The 7624-nt window shown below is 40.8% G+C and overlaps 1 protein-coding gene across 3 annotated transcripts in view; it reads left to right on the top strand.

Moving 5' to 3' along the window:
* The window catches only part of ldb2a (LIM domain binding 2a), a 91564-nt gene that overhangs the window by 57190 nt on the left and 26750 nt on the right, over positions 1–7624 (top strand). The gene's annotated exons all lie outside the window — the stretch shown is intronic.

The raw sequence follows: 7624 nt of genomic DNA, 5'->3' as shown, positions 1-7624 counted from the left end.
CAGCTTAAGCGGCTCAAACCCCAACATTACCGACTACGACTGGATTATTTCATACACTAGAACTATTCTTTCTAGATTTTCTCTTCTTCAAAAAAACATTATCAATGCATTCTTAATATCCTGTGTCTAGTTTTTCAACATTGTTTTAATTAAAACCAGTTCTAGTGCTTGCTACACATCTTAAATTCCAATGCACTTTTCCAAGTTTTGGCATTCGAATGTGCGTTTTTATGTTCAATTTGACGGATTTGACTAAAAGTTGGCTAAAATCTTGGTGGCATTCATTCTTATGTAAACAAACACACAATGGGCGATATCGAGGTCAGCAAAAACGATCGAGGTCACGTCCGTATATCGTACGATAAGTCGATAACGTGATTATCGTGACAGGCCAACGCACAACATAGAGTCCACATCATTTTTTATGGGTGTGTTTTTATCTCTTTATGGGGACCCAGTATCAAAAAAAAAAGAAAAATGCAGCTTGAAAAAAAAAATTGTTGTTTTGTTCGGCAATTCGCAGTGCGTGTGGGATTTATTTTTACTGATGTTTTTATTCTAATTGTTTCTTCTCATCATTTTTTTTTTTTTTTTTGAAGTTACAATTACTATTACAGTTTAGCTACAGTAATAATTATGTCAGTGGTGGGTCCTCATAAGGATAGTAACAGCGTGTGTGCGCGTGTCTGCGTCTCCTGTGTTTGTTACATCCTCCTATGAGCCAGTCTGTATGAGACAGTAAACAAACTAATACATCAAACAAGCTCATGAACGCGACACACACGCACTCATTCCCCGCCTTAATCACTTCCATTATTCTATATTTGTTTATCATCAAGCGTCATTAGGAATCCCACAGCGAAACGGCTCATATGTACTTAGAAACCCTTCGCTTCACTCGTTCTCCTCGGTACTTTCGTTCATCTAAAACCCGCCTCTTTCTTCTTTTTTTTTCCCCGACCTCTCGCCTCGCTTCCTTTGGCAAAAGCCATGTTTGCAGCGAGAGCGCTTCAATATTTCAAGAGCAAATATGAAAAAAGGTCTCGTCATAAATTCTGAATGCATAGATGGGCTGAATATTACACACTCGAAATATTGGAATCACGCAGAAGCAAAAAGGAGGGGGGGAAAAAACCTCATCTTTGGTATTTGATCAACGTCAGAAGGGAGTCAACTGTGTATTTAGAAACCACATTCCAAAAAAAAATGTGTCGTTAACGTAATAATCCGCACACACTGATAGACGTGCTAAAGTTTAAATATACCCCGAAACATATCTCGAGGCATTGAACAGTGATGAGATCATCCTTTCGTCAACCTGTAAAATGATATAAAACTGCAGATACGATGTAGTACACCTTTTAACCAGAATACATATTTACAAAGTTCTTACTTTGTTTAATAACGTTACTAATAAATGGTTTAGTAACTATTAAAATGACAACTCGGTGTGTACGACTTGCCCTGACTTAATAATTTGACTAATTTTTACTGATTGCCGTCTATAAACGTACACACGCGAGTCTGAACGTGCGTAACGGAAACGTCTGGTGGACTTCTCAGTTTGGTCCGGTCAACGAGTGTATTCATGCACAGCTTTACTCTAAGATCGATGGATACCCGTTTATATCCCGCGCGGTCATTTCTGACCGGTCTCTTGGAGGGTGCCAATACTTCTGCGCTCGATCATAGACCTTGTGTACAAACCGGACAGGACGAATTCGATGTTGTCTTTTCAGAGGGGGCGGAAACACGTACCGTGCAAATTCTCAAATCGGACCGCTTGTATTAACGCGCTCGTCCGAATACATTGTAACACGTTTCTATAGCAACAGCTCGTTCAGAGAGACTCGTCCGGAAGGAGAATAATCAGTATATTTGAACGAAATAAAAGACAAACGTGTACTCGTGGGTGAGAAATTATTTTCCTGTAACGCCACAACCTGTCGTGTTTTGTGTATTTGTTATCATTTGAGTAAAGTGTGTGGCGTTAATAATTAAAAAAAAAAAGGAAACACTGACACTGTTAAAAACACTGATCTTAGTCAGAAGTCATGTATTTTTGAATAATAAGTATTACACAGTGAATATTTCGTATTATTTTCCGATAACTAATGAAGTTAGGACACGTCTTGGTCAGACTTTAAGACCCTAAAGTAAACCGTTCTGCTGTCCACTACACAGATTTAACGACCTTCCACCTTGTAGCTGCTGGTATTCTCAGTTTTAACCGAGCAGCTTTTATCTCTCCGTGATCCTGCTGTTCCAACAGATTCTATCTAATAACACCAGCTCACCCTATCAAGGCTGAAGCCTCTACTAAACGCAGCGAGGGCATGGGATTATTTGCGCACACACGGATGTCTTACTCTTAATCTGGTCTCATGCAAAATTCTCAAGCGTTCCAGTAAACATTTCGAAGCGTTGAGTATAACGTTATATAAGTGATATAGTTATTAAGTAAGATTTGCTAATTTTTTTTTAAGCAAATCACTGGAGCAAGCAATGTAGTATGAAGCAAAGCCATTCCAGTTACTTTCTTTTAAAATATGAGCATTTATTTAACGGAAGGAGTCTCCAGTGTCAGCGCTTTGTAGCAGTCAGTAGGTTTTCCACCACGGGAAAAGTCTTCAGGATTTTATTTGATTTAAATTTTTTTTTTTTTTTTTTGCCATATTAACGTCAAAGAATACAAAAAAAAAAAAAAACGAGACGCTAGTGAGGGATTGAATATTTACAAGTGCTGTAACATAAGTGATAACAGGAAGTAGCTTGTCTCGTGGATGTCCCGTGACTTAAACGTAACTATAAATATTTAAAAAGCATGGTGTGTCGTTCATTAATAAATGAAAAAGTGGAATCGTTGGCACATCGCTGGGCCGACTTGCAGACCGTATCACGTAATGTGAGCGGAAACAGGAAGCCGCAACATTAAATGTAACTATCAGTGGGTAAAAACCCTTATGTGGTGGTCTTTAATTAATAAATAAATAAATAAATAAATAAAATCGTTGGCAAGTCGCTTTTGTATCAGTTAAAATATTTGAGGATGTGCTGGTATTATAGGGGGAAGAAATCAACTTTGGGGTGGTAATAGTAACTCCACCACCTCTGACATCACTATGTGGTTGATTATTTTCCTATAACAGCATGCCCCCAAGTGTTTTATTCCATACATGTGAATTTGATCGATGTATATTACTGTATGATTCCACAAGAGAGAGAGAGATATATTCGTATATTAATGCATAATGTACACCAATCAGCCATAACGTTAAAACCACTGAGAGGTGGAAGTGAATGACATTGATTATCTCGTTACAATGGCACCTGTCAAGGGGTGGGATATATCAGGCAGCAAGTGAACAGTGAGCTCTTGAGTGACTTTGACAAGGGCCAAATTGTGATGTCTAGACGGCTGGGTCAGAGCATATCCAACACGGCAGGTCTTGTGAGGCGTTCCAGTTTGCAGTGGTTAGTACCTACCAAAAGTGGTGCAAGGAAGGACAACCGGGGAACCAGACAATCCCAAGACTCATTGATGCACGTGGGGAGAGAAGGCTTTCTTGTGTGAAGAGCTGCTTTAGGACAAATTGATGAAAAAGTGGAGGCGGTGTGATAATGGAGGCTCTGGGTAATGTTCTGCTGGGAAACCTTGAGTCCTGGCATCATTCATGTGGATGTGACTTTGACACCCACCTACTATACCTAAACATTGTTGCAGATCAAGTACACCCCTTCATCATGGCAACGTTATTCCCGAATGGCAGTGGCGTCTTTCAGCAGGATAATGCTGAAAATGCTTCAGGAACGGTTTGAGGAACATGACAAAGAGTTCAAGGTGTTGACTCGGCCTCCAAATTCCCCAGATCTCAATCCGATCGAGCGCCTCTGGGAAAGGATCTTCTGCTAACGTCTTGGTGCCAGAAACCACAGCACACCTTCAGAGGTCTTGTGGAGTTCATGCTTCGACGGGTCAGCGCTTTTTTTGGTGGCACAAGGAGGACCTACACAATGTTAGGCAGGTGGTTTTAATGTTATGGCCGATCGGTCTATAATGCATACTAATACAATTTATTACAGACCAAAGAACCAAAATATCTACACAAGGACAGGTATAAGATCTTTTCCATTATTTCTTAGAAAACAGCAGTCCCCGAGAGGTTCTCTGGGTTCCTTTAAGTTCTCCATTTCTACAGGGGTTCTGCTTGGAGTGCTAATCCGAGTATGTGAGTTCTGAATAAACTCAAGGTTTGTTTTGGGGTGTTTTTTTTTTTTTCCCCACCACAATGACAACATTTACACTCCAAACCTTCTGATTTTCCTCGAAGCGATTTTGATTTATGTATTTCTGAATTAACGCTAACTCAATTCCACGTAAACTGCGCAAGCGTTGACATCGATTGTTTTCCTCCCGTGTCATGCCAATAAAGCTTATGTGAATTTGCATTTGAGAGCGGGAGAGAGGAGGGGGAATTTTTTTTTTTTTTTTTAAGCTTTGCTTTGCTTTTTCTCCAGCGTGGTTTGGTGTGGAGCAAAAAATAAATGGCAGGAGAAAGTAAGCGAGCGAGGAAGGGAGGGAGGGATGAAGGTGAGAGATGGGAGTGAGAGAGAGAGAGTCTGAAAAGCTTTGCATTGCATTTTCCTCTGGATTTCTGAGGAAGGAAAATCTCAAGAGAGGGTTTGTGAAGTGAAGGAACCCTACGCAGAACCTATAGAACCTAAATGCTAAGTGATTGCATTAGTAATTAAGAAAATCGTCCGTTCGTGGAGCCCAAATGAAAGGCGTAAAGAGTTAGGAGTGATATGAAGAGCAAGAGAAGGAGAGGAAGAATGGGTAGCAGGGAAGAGAGACGGTAAAAGTGATGTTTTTCTGGAGGGAAGAGAGAAAGAAATATGAACAGAAACCGTGAGAGAATCTTAGTAATACTTCTTCGGTGTAGTTTGGTGTGTAGCAAAAAAAAAAAAAATGACAGGAGAAAATGAGAATCCGAGAAACGGTAAAGAAAGGAGAGATTTTCTTTTAGGAGAAAAAAAAAAAACAAAGAATGAAAAGATAGAGCGAGAAAGAAAGTCAGCTGTGCTTCTGCATCCGAGAAGAATAGATGCGATGGAAGGAGAACGGTAGATATATATATTTTTTTTAGCTTTGCTTTGTCTGTGGAGCAAAAGAAGTGGCCAGAGAAAGTAGAGAGAAAGATGGAGGGAGGGAAGGAGAGAGAGAGAGATGGAGAGTGTGTCACGTGACGGAGCTGTGGTTTTTTTTTTCTTTTTTTTTTCTCGCCGATCCTCCCGAGCTCGTGTGTGCCGGGGGCATTGATTAGAGCCGCTCTGCTGGGATTACATCTTTGCCGTTGCCATGCCAACTAATCAGCTGTTGCACCCCCCCTCCTCCTTCCTCTCCTCCTTCTGGTTGCCGGAGCAACAGAACATCGGCGCTCAGAGAAGCTCAGCGTCGAATCCAGCGATGTTTTTCTTCCTTTTATTTTTCTCTTAATTGGCAGCGTTTTTCTGAGCTCAGGCCTCGGTCTGGGTTTTTTTTGTCGTTGTTTTGGTGCTCGGCTGGTGTTGGTGTTTAGTCTCGGGGTTGGAGACACGAAGCTTCATTTCTAAAACAAGTCCAAACTGACAGACAGGATGTTCTGTCACAGTGACAGATCCACTGTAGGGCAGATCGATAAACAACCTTTTTTTACTGACGCTGACATTTGACTGCTTTATCAACACTGTTTCTGGAGTTAATTAATATTTAATAAGTTGATATCTACTGATGGTTTCATTACATTTTCAATCTAGAGCACAGATACGGGATCCGCCTGTCCCAAATCGCACCGTCTTCACTATAAGGTCCACTGTTTTTGCTGTTTTGGAGCTAATTCCTTAAAGCACAGTTGAGAATATCCAGTGTGCTCATGAAATCCTGCAATGACACGCGGATGATACGGGTTAGCGTCCAAATGATGCACTACTAGCAGGTTCAGAATACCCATAATGCACTTTGAAGTTCAGAGAAAATACCGAGTAGGAAACTATACAGAGGTTGTATGCCTGACACTGGTACACTTTTCAAGGGTACTTCTCTCAGTTGTTGGTTCTACTAGAGGTACAACCAAAGCATAGTGGTGGAAATCATAAGGTGCAAACATTCACTGACGCTCAAGAAGGCAACACGATACATTAAGAGCTCGGGGGGTGTAAACTTTTGAACGGTGTAAATTGTTATTATTTAGATTAAAGATCTTTTTTTTTTCATTTAGTAATGCGCAGAAGCAGAAGCTACATTAGGTTTCCCAAAAGACAAAATAATAACAATTTATATTTACGATCATCCTGTTCAAAAGTTTACACCCCCCTGGCTCTTAATGTATCGGGTTGCCTTCTTGAGCATCAGTGAACGTTTGCACCTTGTGTAATAGTCGTGTACGAGACGAGTCTCTCAGTCGTCCTCGGTGTGAAGAGATGGATCTCGACATCGTATAGCCGCTGTTAAAAGGAAAGGAGTCAAATATGTAGAAGATGCTGGAAAAGGAAAGAATGTGCAGGACCTGGAGGATTTATCCGAAGAACAGCGGGCAGTTTAACTGCTCAGGACGAACAAGGGACTCGTGAACAACTCTCACAAAACATAAACACATCCAGGTAACGACACACAGGATTTAGAATCAAGGGTGTGTAAACTTTTGAACTGGCTGGCTAGGTTTACTTAGCGAAATGCTGTTTGGGTTTCAGTAGCTTGCTAGTTTTGTTAACTAGCTAGCTAGCACACGGTAATTCGTGCACGTTTCTTGCTACAGAGTTATCTATCTAGCAAAGATGCACCTTACAGCATTTATATAGACAGTATTGAACACAACAGGTGATCAGTACTGAACTGAAGGGAGCTAATAAATTGGGCTAGGGATGCTCATCTGTCTTCTTTATGCATTTATGCATTACTTTTTATAAAAGGTAACAGTGACATAAACTGTAAACTGAAGAAAGTCATTGTCGGTGATTCTGGGTATCTGCTACTGCTAGCGGCGGCGCATTACGTGCGTGTGACGTCATGCGCCATCGCCTAGGAAGCGGCTTATACTTCCGGTTAGTAAAAAAAATGCTCGTGTTCCATTTGAGATGATATTACCTTTCTAATATCCACACACTAGACGGTAGAGTACGTAGTGCATAGTGTAAGTGTATAGTACGTCATTTGGGACACAACTTTAGTATTTACTTTCCAAAGTGTGCTTTCGGAACAGATGTAATGTTATGAACCCCCCAAGCCCCCCACCCCCTCCTCCCCCGTGCCACGCGCAGTCCAACCAATCTATAATGAGATCATTGACAACGATTTTCATGACAACGATTATTATCGATTTATCGACAATGATTATTATCGATTTTATCGATTAGTTGTTGCAGCTCTAGTCACGAGTAGTAAGTTACTTTCCACACTGGTGGCCACCAATGAAAATAGAGAGGAGGCGGGGCTTACTGCTCATTCACACCCAGTACAAATCTGGTGTAGTGCTGTTCTCGGAAACGAACAGAAACTGGATCGATTTTCTGATTTTATTAAACCTGCTTGCTCAACAGAATGAATTCATCTTGTGTAAAAAAAATAAATAAATGTGTTAATAAACTC

The sequence above is a fragment of the Ictalurus furcatus genome, chromosome 8 (genome assembly GCF_023375685.1).
Source record: "Ictalurus furcatus strain D&B chromosome 8, Billie_1.0, whole genome shotgun sequence".
In the NCBI taxonomy this organism is placed as follows: Eukaryota; Metazoa; Chordata; class Actinopteri; order Siluriformes; family Ictaluridae; genus Ictalurus; species Ictalurus furcatus.
The sequence above is the reverse complement of the archived record's forward strand: the minus strand, read 5'-3'. Positions and strand labels throughout refer to the sequence as shown.